At 38.2% G+C, this 12,496-nt stretch overlaps 1 protein-coding gene across 2 annotated transcripts in view; it reads right to left on the bottom strand.

Annotated features, from left to right (window-relative positions):
* The window catches only part of RAD54B (RAD54 homolog B), a 96,159-nt gene that overhangs the window by 53,154 nt on the left and 30,509 nt on the right, over window positions 1–12,496 (bottom strand). The window lies entirely within an intron of this gene.

Here is a 12,496-nt window from a genome sequence, read left to right as displayed (position 1 = left end):
TAAAAACAAAAGAGGCACTGTGTTGTGTTGTTTGTGGTATTTGTTTACAATTCCAGTAGACAGAAAAATTAAAACCTAAAGATATGAGTAGTGAACGGAGAAATTTCCTCACAGAGCCCCTAATTAAGGTTTCTGAGCTGCAGGGCTTTCTTACAGTATTTGCATAATGCTGGTCCTGCTGTCAATCAGGAATTGCATATCCTCTAGCTAGTTAGGTTACACCCAGACCAGGCTCTACCATAAAGCCAAGCTTCTCCTTCAGCTTACGGTCTACCTCCCCACATTCCACGCTTTTTCCCCCGTTATTTCAGAAGAAATTTTTGTTGAATACTAAACCCGAAATTCAGACGAAAACATGTTTTTAACACAATGGATTATTCCAGCTGTAAGTGAGTATGTAGCCTGCTTTATCATGTGTAAAAAACCCTCTATTCACAGTGAAACAGTATAATCAAGCCTAAGTCGGCACACAACCACATCACATCTACTGTTATCAGAGAGCAGACTGTTATTGAGCTAACCTCACTCACACAATTGGAACCAGGAAGGGAACTGCTAGTGTGGCCATTAGTAAGGGCACTAGTTTACACATTTAGAATCTATTTCTAATACCTGTGTGAAAAGATGATAAATAATAATATAAACAACATGTCTATTTTCTCCAACTGTACATGTTTCTTCAGATGGGAAGACTTAAAGCCTACCTAATCAATTCCGATCAATCAAATAAATACTGATCACCTATTACGGATATCACCTATTACCTATGTTCCCAAGCAGTGTGCAAGTTACAAGGAAGATAAAGGTGAATCTCCACTGAGTCCCTACAAAGACTGCAAAGAACTAAACTTACTGCTATCAGGTCATTCAGACTCAACCAAATCTCAATTACCCTCGTTTTCATTCTTTCATAGAAACCAAACAATTGAATGGAAGCATTAAATGGTTTAAATTGTTCAGGATAAAAATTAAAGGAGTGCATATTATTATCTCTACAGATCTATCTAGATAAGATAGACTGGATGAATAGTCTGGAGGAGAAAACAACAGGACCAATGGTTCTGGGGGACAAGGGAGAAGGGGAAGAGGAAGTAAGGAGGTGGTGCTGACCAACCCAGGGACAGGGGAGCAATAAGTGATCCAAAATCAGTAGCAAGGAGGGTGTGAGAGGCCTGGTAGGGATTCAGCAAGGGCAAGGTAACTGAGAGAAATTACTGAAACCGGAATGAAGGCTGAGCATGATAGTGGGACAAGAGGAAGGTAAAAGGAAATAGAGGAAAGAACTAGGTGACAAAGGGTATTTTATTTATAGAGGTCTAGAGACTGTAATGTACATATGTAAATATATTTATATAAGAGTGTGGGGAAACAGATCTATGTGCATATATTTATAGGTTTAGTATTAAGGCAGCAAATGGACATTGGGCCTCCACTCAAGCACTTACTCAATGCAAGAACATGTTGTTCTATTAAATTGACATTCCAGGATGCACACTTTCCCGACACGAATGCTGAAGAAAAATGTGTGCATAAGCAAACGTGGTGAAGAAAGCTGACGGTGCCTGGCTATCAAAAGATATAGCGTCTGAAGTCTTAAAAGCTTGAAGATAACAAGCAGCCATCTAGCTGAGAAGCATCAAAGCCCACATGGAAGAAGCACACCAGCCTGTCTGACGACAAGGTGTAGAAGGGACCAGTTATCAGACATCAAAGAACTAAAAATCATATCAGTGGGTGCCCACCTTCACTATACGATCACTGAAGACAAATGTGTGCATAAGCAAATGTGGTGAAGAAAGCTGATGGTGGCTGGTTATCAAAAGATATAATGTCTGGGGTCTTAAAGGCTCGAAGATAAACAAGTGGACAACAAAGCCCACATGGAAGAAACGCACCAGCCTGTGTGACCACAAGCTTTCGAAGGGATCAGGTATCAAGCATCAAGGAACAAAAAATCATGTCATTGAAAATGTGGGTGAGTTCAGAGTGAAAACTCAAAGCCCACTGCTAGCCAACCGGACACCCCCTTACTAAAGGGTTGTGGGGAGGAGATGAGCCAGTCAGGGTGCAGGGTAGCAACGATGAAACATATAACTTTCCTCTAGTTCTTAAATGCTTCCTCCCCCCACACTATCATGATCCCAATTCTACCTTACAAATCTGGCTAGACCAGAGGATGTACATAGGTACAGATAGCAACTGGAAATATAGGGAACCCAGGACAGATGACTCCTTCAGGACCAGTGGTGAGTGTGGCAATGCTTGGAGGGTGGAGAGAATGTGGGGTAGAAAGAGGGAACTGATTACAAGAATCTACGTATAGCCTATTCCCTGGGGGATGGACAGCAGAGAAGAAAAAAGGGGGGAGATGTCGGACAGTGTAACATGTAACAAAATAATAATTTATGAATGATGAAGGGTTCATGAGGTGGGGTGAGTGGGGAGGGAGGGGAAAAATGAGCAGCAGATATTAAGGGCTCAAGTAGAAGGCAAATGTTTTGAGAATGATGATGGGGACAAATGTACATATGTTCTTGACACAATGGATTTATGTAGGGATTGTGATAAGAATCGTACGAATCTCTAATAAAATGATTTAAAAAATTAAAGGCTGGGGGAGGGACAGCAGAGAAGAAGGTGGGGGAGACGTCAGACAGTGTAATATATGACAAAATAATAATAATTTATGAATGATGAAGGGTTCATGAGGTGGGGTGAGTGGGGAGGGAGGGGAAAATGAGCAGCAGATATTAAGGGCTCAAGTAGAAGGCAAATGTGTTGAGAATGATGATGGCAACAAATGTGCATATGTTCTTGACACAATGGATGTATATAGGGATAATGATAAGAATTGTACGAGTCCCCAATAAAATAAAAAGTTAAAATAAAAAATTAAAGGAGTACTCAGTGGTACCTTTTCTTAGTGTAGTTTTACATCTCAGGTTATTATAGCAATCTAACGTAATGCAGATGATTATTGTCCACAGAGAAGCAAATCATAATCCACCAGTAAAGCACTCTGGCCACAGATAAAGTCATTCAAGCTCTTTCAGAGGTTTTTTTTAAAGAGTGAAAAGAGAATCACAGAAAGCATGGAGTATTTCGTTAGATAATATTTCCCACTGTTTTGGGAAGACATAGATATTATGTTAAGAACTGATGGTAAAAATACAGAAGGAATTGGCTGTCCGCTTCAAAGAAATTAGCCACTGAAAACCTTTTGAACAGCTGTGGAAATATTGTCAGGTCCCGAAAACCTAATGAACAGGAGCAGAACATGGTCAGAGATGGTGCCACATGATAAGCCCCTCAGGTCAGAAGGCACTCAAAATATGACTGAGAAAGAGCTGCTTTCACAAAGCAGAGTCAACCATAATGACGTGGACAGAATAAAATCTTTAGGATCTTCAATTTCTGGTGGGGCATGACTTAAAATGAAATCAGCTGCAAACACCTATTAATATCTGGAAGCAGGACACAGTGGCTGCAATAATGGGCTCTAACTTATCAAACAATTTGGAGGAAGGTCAGACGCTTACAGACATCCTCCCTGAAGATAGTCACCAGACTACTGTAGGCCCCACTCCCTGCTGTTAAGGACAATGGACAGGCCTGCAGGCATGGATTTGGTTCCTGTAGGTGGAGTTCACACCCTACTGATAATGGTCTCTATCAGTTGAGCCAGGTCAAAACAGCTCAATGACATCCAAAGTTAGGCTGCCATCTTGTATCTAGGATCCACCCACCTAGCCACATGTATACCCCCCAATCCCTCCTCTTCCTATTGAGTGGATACCCCTAGATCACCCCCTCCCATTACTGTATTACCTAAAGCACAACCCCTTCCTGTGAAGTAAGTCTTCACCTGTAATTAGGAGGCTTTCATGTCCCCAGAGAATATAAAAGCCTTGGTTAGCATTGAATATCTCTCTCTCTCCATGTGAACCACCAATGGGGCTGAGGTGAACATTGCTACCATGAAATGTGTCTGGCTCCATTATTTGACTCTCTCTTCTCTACCTCATGCTCTCTATGACTTTACTATAATCTTATTATCGCTGTACAATTGCGCCTACCGGACCCATGATGATGTGTTAGGGGCTGGTACCCTGGCAAACCAACCACGGGGAGGAGGGCCCAGAACCAGACAAAGCTTTGTTTTATTGTACCCATGGTCACTATGAATTAGAACAAATTCAACAGGATCCTAACAAAAAGAAAACTCATAGGTTCATGGAGAAGATGATACTCAAGACAATGGAACTTTTCAAGGAAGTTATTTATGATGTCCCCTCATATATACTAAAAATTTTATTCATAAGATTGGCAACATTTTTTAAAGTTAAAAATGTTCAAGAGTGAGCAAGGATGTAAAGCAATACTCTACTGTTTATGGGAATGTAAAGTGGCATTTGGATGATAACTGAGGAGATCAGTATTTTACCTGTGCAGTAATTTTACAGACTCTATTTTAGAAAAATATACTCAAATGAGCACAAAGAGCAATGAAGCATTCTATGCAGTGCCACAGTACTGGATGCAATTATTTTCAATTGGAACATAGTTAAAAAATCACTAGGGTAATTCCATACTATAAAGTCTACTCTAGGAAGCATTAAAGTCAAAGACACAAATCCAGCTCCAAGACACAGGATAAAATAAAAGAAAATACAAAACAACAAGGCTGCTGTTGTTGCCTTAGAGTCAATTCAAACACACAGTGACTGTGTGCAAAGTAGCATACAGTCTAATCCTATTGTGCATACAAGCACTAAAGGGTGAATTTCTTTGGTAAAGATGTACGTCGACTCGACTCACTCACTCACTCACTCTCTCACCCACTCTTTCACTCTCACTCACTCACTCTCACTCATTCTCTCACTCACTCAATCTCACTCACTAACTCACTCTCACTCTCAATCACTAACTCACTCACTCACACTCACTCTCTAAATCACTCTTTCACTCACTCACTCTCTAAATCACTCTTTCACTCACTCATTCACCCACTCACTCTCTCACTCACTTACTCTCTCACTCACTCACTCACTCATTCTCTCTCTCTCACTCTCACTCATTCTTTCATTCACTCACTCTCTCACTCACTCTCACTTACTCTCAATCACTAACTCACTCATTCTCTCACTCACTCACTCTAAATCACTTTCACTCACTCTCTTACTCACTCACTCACTCATTCTTTCACCCACTCACTCTCACTCACTCACTTATTCTCTCACTCACTCACTCACTCATTCTCTCACTCACTCATTCTCACTCAATCTCACTCACTAACTCATTCTCACTTGCTCTCAATCACTAACTCACTCTCACTCTCTCATTCTCTCTCTCACTCATTCTCTCTCTCACTCATTCTCTCACTCATTCACTCACTCTCTAAATCACTCTTACTCTCTCACTCACTCATTTACTCTCTCACTCCCTCTCTCACTCACTAACCCACTCACTCACTCTCACTGACACTCTCACTCACTCTCTCACTAAAAAACAAAGAAATTTTAAAAAGATGTACGCCGAAGGCATAAGAAAACATATCCAAAAATGGCCTAGAAGTCTCTTATCTGTTACAGTAGTCAATAGCCACTTGTAACTATAAGTACTTGAAATGTAATTAATGGGACTAAGGAACTTAATTTTAATTGAATTGAATTCCAAGTAATAAAAACTTAAAATTTTAAAAGTGAGTCACTTTTTTCCATTAAACACATTTTATTGTTTTGGAAGGATCTCTGGTGGTGCAGTGGAGTGTGCACTGTGCTGATAACCACAGTCAGCAGTTCAAACCCAATAGCTGGGAGAAAAACGAGGTTTTCTGCTCCCAGAAGGATTTACAACGTGAGCAAATCCAAAGGCACAGTTCTGCTCAATCTGAAAGGGTCTCTACAAGTCAAAATCAATCCAATGGGTTTTTTGTTTTGGTTACTATTTTAGCAGGATTACATTCTACCCTCTTTCATATTATGTGATCATTTCTAGTATTACAAATAATAATTGCCTACTGAGTCAATTTTACCAAATTGATTTGATTGAATTTTTTCTATCCACTAAAGTTATAAGCATTTAGATTTATTTGACTATTTCATGTATACAAAACATTACATTGTTAACACGTAAATTAAACACAAAAACCCAAACCCACTGCCTTTAGTAGATTTTAACTCTTAGCAACTGTCGAACAGAACAGAGCTGTCTCATATGGTTTCAGAGACTGTAAATCTTTACAGGAGTAGACTACTTATATAAAAGCTTTCTTAAGTTGCAATAATTTTATACAATCTACCTCAGAAAAGCATTCAAATGAGAAGAAATGTGACCAGCAGAGCAATTGGTGGGTTTGAACTTCAACATTACCCTTAGTAGCCAGAGCTTAACCCACTGCACCACCAGGGCTCCTCTGTTGTAAGTGGTTATTAATTTTTAAACATTTACTGTATTAAATCTAATATAATTAAATTATTTTCCAGTTTAAAAATAAGGATTAAAATTTTCATTGGAAAAAAAAAAGATTGAATCAATACCAAAAAATAAATAAATAAAACTCAATGCTATTGAGTTGATGCTGACTCAAAGTGACCCCATACAGATTCCAAAATTAGTATTCTCATCAAAACAGGAAAGAAAAATTAGAGGGTGAAATAGGTTTACTGGAATTTTCATAGTGAACACTAGTTCACTATGAACAATAGAGAAATATTTTATTGTTTGAAAGTATTTTAAAACAATAAACTAGACAATATTAAGTTATGTTCAATACACAGTGAACACAAGTTTTCTTTCAACAGTCAAAAAGAATGTTACCACAAGTCAGAATTAAATGTTCAAGAGAAAATTTTAATTATGTGCCACAAAATGTGAGCACCTAACATTAGTCAAATATAATATGGCTTGGATTCTTGCACAAAAAATAAAAACCATAGATAGACACCCACCCACTGCCATCAAGTCAACTCATAGCAACCCTACAGGACAGGGTAGAACTGCCCCTGTGAGTTTCCAAGACTAGAGCAGAGAGCCCCATCGGATCGGCTAGATCATTTTGAACTGCTCTGCTGACCTTGCAATTAGCAGCCCAATACATAACTGCTAAACCACCACAGTTCCTTTATTAGGCACAGAGTTAGTAAAACTTATCCAATTAGATATATTGTTAGAATATTACAGAAAAATAGGATTTAAAAGGAATGTTTTAAAAATGAAAACAATTAAGCAACCAAGTAATTACCTGTACGATACAAGACTTAATGTATTGGTAAAGCAAAAGTCATATTAACCCAGTAACATAACCTGACTGAAGTTTAATATATGATTTGTAAATGGGACATTTTAACTAGAGTGTCAGAAATGAAGAGAACTTGAAAAGTTTTAGACCAAACCTTGTTTGTGTTTTGGCCAAGCCTTGGGGGGGTTGGGGGTTTGGGGAAGGGGCAGGGACAGAACTGGTAAACCTGTGGTCAGGAAGGATTTTCATTCAGTATTCTCTTGAAAAACAATTAAAGTAGTTAATGATTTACCCTAAACATAGCTCCTAGTCTGACCTTTCGAGTCTATTTCCCAGAAAATAACTAAATTATTTCCAAGAGCAGAGGGTAGGTTACACAATCAGTCATCAAGGACATAACACACACCATAAAAGATCCTATAGTCAGACTCTGGAGTCCCTAATGCAGGGAGCTGGCTACATATTTCTTTTCAAAAGGACACATGTCTTCACTAAAACAGGCTGCCTACTTGTTTTTACCTGAATGTGACTCCAAAGAAGTAGTTTCCACAAGGCTCAAAGGACACTTCAAGGCAATGGCCTGTGTGGATTACCCCAGCTTCTAGAAATTTAGATCCCAGAATTAAAACGGTCTTAATTCAAAATTTTTAAAGTCAGAACTCTAGTTTTAAATTAATTATGCAATATAAGAGACATTGCCAAATTAATACTTTGGCTTACATTTTAAGGTCACAGAACTTCCCAATTGATGAAGAAATGCTATCTAATTATGGCATATTGGTTACACTCGGGCTTACAATCCACAAGGTCGGCAGTTCAAAACCAGAAGCTTCTCCAAGGCAGGAAGACAGAACTCCTCCATAGTTACAGCCTTGGAAATTCACAGGAGTAGTTCTAGCGTCTGGTCCAGTTAGGGTCACTGTCAGTCAGAATCAACTAAATGGAAGTGAGTTTTGTTTACGAAGATGGCTCACAGCACAGTTTGGGGTTTTTTTCTGTATCTGTCAAAGGGTGCTCTGGTGGAACTGTAGTTGTAACAGGTGGCTGCTGACTAAAAGGTGAGCTATTTGAACCCACCCAGTGTCTCCAAGGAGAAAGACCTGAGGGGTTTTTTTTTTTCCTCCTATAAGGATTATAGTCTAGAAAAATCCATGAGGCAAGTCTACATGGGGTCTTTATGAGTCAAGATGGACTTGACAGAACTTAACCTCAGGAGCCCCGGTTAAGTGTTACGCTAACCATTAGATCAGCAGTGAGAGTTAGCAGCGGCTCTGTGGGAGCAGTCTGCTTCCACAAAGATTGACAGCCTTGGAACTCCAAAGGGCCAGTTCTACTCTGACCTATAGATGGTCCTGAGTCAGATTTACTTGATAGCAAAGGGATATTTTTGTATTTGCTTCTTTTTTTTTTTTACTTTAACAACATTTTTCAAAGAAGAGTTTCAGCTACATTGTTTTTATTTTTAATATTAGTTTCTCACATAATATTGTTCTGATAATTCAAACATGCATATTCATGGGATTTTAAAACAAGAAATTAATATTTTACTTATTGCCTCATCCACATGCATATAACTAATATTATATTCAAATTTCTAAAGCAGACATTAGGAAGAATTTCAGATAAAGTTTTGAAAATACTTGTACTGCTAATTCAAATTAGATATTTTTAAACATACTGAATACCTGCCAAAGACTCAATAATCAAAGACTAAACAAAAAGGGGGAAGTGTAAATTGTTTTCTCATCATAACACTGTACAGAAGAGCACTTTCAAACCAAGGCAGGGATGTGACTAAAACTCTCCTGACCAAAGTCCTATTGGGGTGGTATTTCTCCATAACGTAGGCGATTCCATTTTGTTAAAAGTATCATTAGTCGTTTCATTTTCTCTCTACTTCCTGCTAAAATGCAGCTTAGGAGATCAGCAGTTTTAACAGGAAACCTCCAGCCTTGCTCTACCTTTTTCAACTCAGTTTTGTGTTGAGAAAAGGCCAATGCAAGACAGAGATAATTTAAGGTGTTCTGACACAGTGTTAAACAAGATTTTTATGGGTAGTCGTATCTCTTAGAAATCACTAAAAAAGAAATCACTAATTAAAAGCTTTTTCACTTTTTTTATGCTTACATACGCTTTATACTTGGAAAATACTTGCAATTTTACACTTGTTCTAAGAAATTTGCAATGAAATACCATCCTGTTACCTGCAGTCCACTTTTGCAGTAAATAAGGCTAACTCCTCAAAAGATAGTCAACCAAAAACTGTCACTTATACTATGCAAATTTAATCAATCAGAAAATACCCCCAAACCCCATTTGTGGGTTTCTAACCTTATTAACATTTATATACACCAAGTTGGGGGGGGGAGCCTACATCACCAGGTTTGCTTGGTATTGTTTCCTCTGTTTTTGCAAAGAGTCTTGTTACCAATAATAAAACGAATTATTCATTTTCCACCAATGGTCTGTCAGTTTGTCTTACTGCTGCTGCTGGTTTGCACGTTGCTGTGATGCTGGAAGCTTTGTCAATGGTATTTCAAATTTCAACCAGTAGGGTTGCCCATAGTAAACAAGTCTCAGCGGAGCTTCAAACAAGGATCAGACTAGGAAGAAGGAAAGAATAAACTGGCCACTTCTGTGGGATTTGCCACTCAAAACCTTATGAATAGCAGCAAAACATTGTCAAATACAGTGCTAACGCACAAGCCTCTCAGATCGAAAGGACTTGAAATACAATTGGAGAAGAGCTGCCTCCTGAAAGCAGAGTCGATGTCAATGATGTGGATGGAGCAAAGTTTTCGTTTGGAACCTTAACTTGTTGACGGGGCACAATTCAAATGAGAAGTAACAGGTACAAACATTCACTAATAATTAGAGCAGAGAATGTAGGTAGTACATTATAATCCGGCAAAATTAGAAGTTGTAAAAAGTGAAATAGAACACATAAAGATTGATAGCCTAGTGAGCCAAATTGGACTGTTATTGGCCATTTCAAATCTAATCATCGTATTAAACTGTTTACTATGCCAGAAAGATCAATTCAAGAGAAATGGCATTACATATATTGTCAAAAAGATCATGTCAAGATCTATCTTGAAATACACTGCTGTCAGGAGAAAACATGAGGAGCTGATACCAAGGGCTCAATCAGAAGCAAATGTTTTGAGAATAATGAGGGCAAAAAATATAAAAACAAATGTGATTGACATACAATGGATGGATGTATGGACTGTGAAGAGTTGTAAGAGCCCCCAATAAAATTATTTATTAATAAAAAAAGAAATACATTGCTGTCTGTAATAATATCTATACGTCCACAAAGAATCAAAATCAATATAACTATTATTCTAAATTGCCAGCCAACCCCTAAAGATAATGATGAAGAAATAGAAGAATTCCACCAACTACTTCAATCTGAAATTGATCACATATGCAATCAACAAGCACTAATAATTAATGGTAACTGGAATGTGGAAATTAGAAACGAAGAGGAAGAAATGGTAGTTGGAAAACATGGCCTCAGAGAAATGAAGTTGTGCATTACATAATAGGATTTTACAAGACCAAAGAATTATTAACTGCATCTATGTTTTAACAACATGAATATTCAACAACTAGAAAAGTGGCCCTTGCCAAACAGAGTACTCAGAAATCAAACTGATTATAACAGTGGGAAAAGGCAAAGGAGAAGCTCAATAGCACCAAAACAAAACTAGGTGTCAATTGTGGAACAGACCATCAATAGCTCATGCATGTTCTGATTGAAGCTGAAGAAAATTAAAACAAGTTTACAAAAACAAAAGGACAACCTTGAGTATATCCAACCTAAATTTTGAGAACATTTCAGTAGCAGATTTGACACAATGAGCACTAGAAAACAAAGACCACACAGACAACAGTATGACATCAAGAACATGATCCATGAAGAGAAAGGGTCATTTCAAAGGAAAGAAAAGACCAAAATAGATGTCAAGAGACTCAGAAGCTTCTCTTGAACATAGAATTGCTACAGTAAAAGGAAGACAAGATGAAGTAAAAGCTGGACATAATTAATTTAAAGGGAGCTAGAGAAGAAAACACTCAGAATATGTCAGGTTGAAAGAAATGAAGAAAAAAGTCAAGTCTCAAGGATTCTTGAAAGGTTCTCTGGGCAAAATACTGAATAATTCAGGAAGCCTCAAAAGAAGATCGAGGGCACAGACAGAGTTACTATTCATGAGGGAGCACATGATGAAGAATCAATGAGGTGAAGGAAGAAGTCCAACGGCACTGAAAGCATTACCAAAAAGCAAGCTCTCAGAAATTGACGGAACACCAACTGAAATGTTCCGGCAAACTCATAAAACACTGGAAGTACTCACTAGTCTATGCCAAGAAACTTGGAAGACAGCTACTTGACCAAATGACTAGAAGAGATACATAATAAGCCTATTCCAAAGAAGGGGGACCCAACAGAGTATGGAAATTATCAAATAATATCATTAATATCATATGCAAAAGTAAAATTTTTCTGAAGATAATTCAAAAACAGTTGTAGCAGTACACTGACATAGAGTTGGCAGAATTCAAGCCAGATCCAGAAAAGGATGTGGTATAAGGGACAGCACTGCAGATGGCAGATGGAACTTGGCTGAAAGCAAATAATATCAGAAAGATGTTTGCTTGTGTTTTATTGACTATGCAAAAACAATCAACTGTGTGGATCATTAAAAAAAACTATTAATAATATTGCAAAGTACAAGAATTCCAGAACACTTCATTGTGTACATGAAGAAGCTATACAGAGACCAGGATACAATCATTAGAACAAAATATGAGAATACTATGTAGTTTAGAATAAACAAAGGTGTACATCCACCAGCCTGTGTGATCACGAAATGTCGAAGGGATCAGGTATCAGGCATCAAAGAACAAAAAATCTTATCATGGTGAATGAGAGGGAGTGTGAGGTGGAGACCCAAAGCCCATCTGTAGGCAACTGGATATCCTGTTACAGAAGGGTCACCGGGAAGAGACAAGCCAATCAGGTAAGAACTGGAAACACAGGTAATCCAAGACAGATAAACACCTCAGGACCAATAATGAGAGTAGCAATACCAGGAGGGGAAGGAGAAGGTAGGGTAGAAAGGGGGAACCAATCACAAGAATCTACATATAACCCCCTCCCTGGGGGACAGACAATAGAAAAATGGGTGAAGGGAGAAATCAGACAGTGTAAGACATGAAAAAATAATAATAATTTATAAATTATCAGGG

Source organism: Tenrec ecaudatus, chromosome 5 (assembly GCF_050624435.1).
Source record: "Tenrec ecaudatus isolate mTenEca1 chromosome 5, mTenEca1.hap1, whole genome shotgun sequence".
NCBI lineage: Eukaryota > Metazoa > Chordata > Mammalia > Afrosoricida > Tenrecidae > Tenrec > Tenrec ecaudatus.
This window is presented reverse-complemented; position numbering and strand designations above follow the sequence as displayed.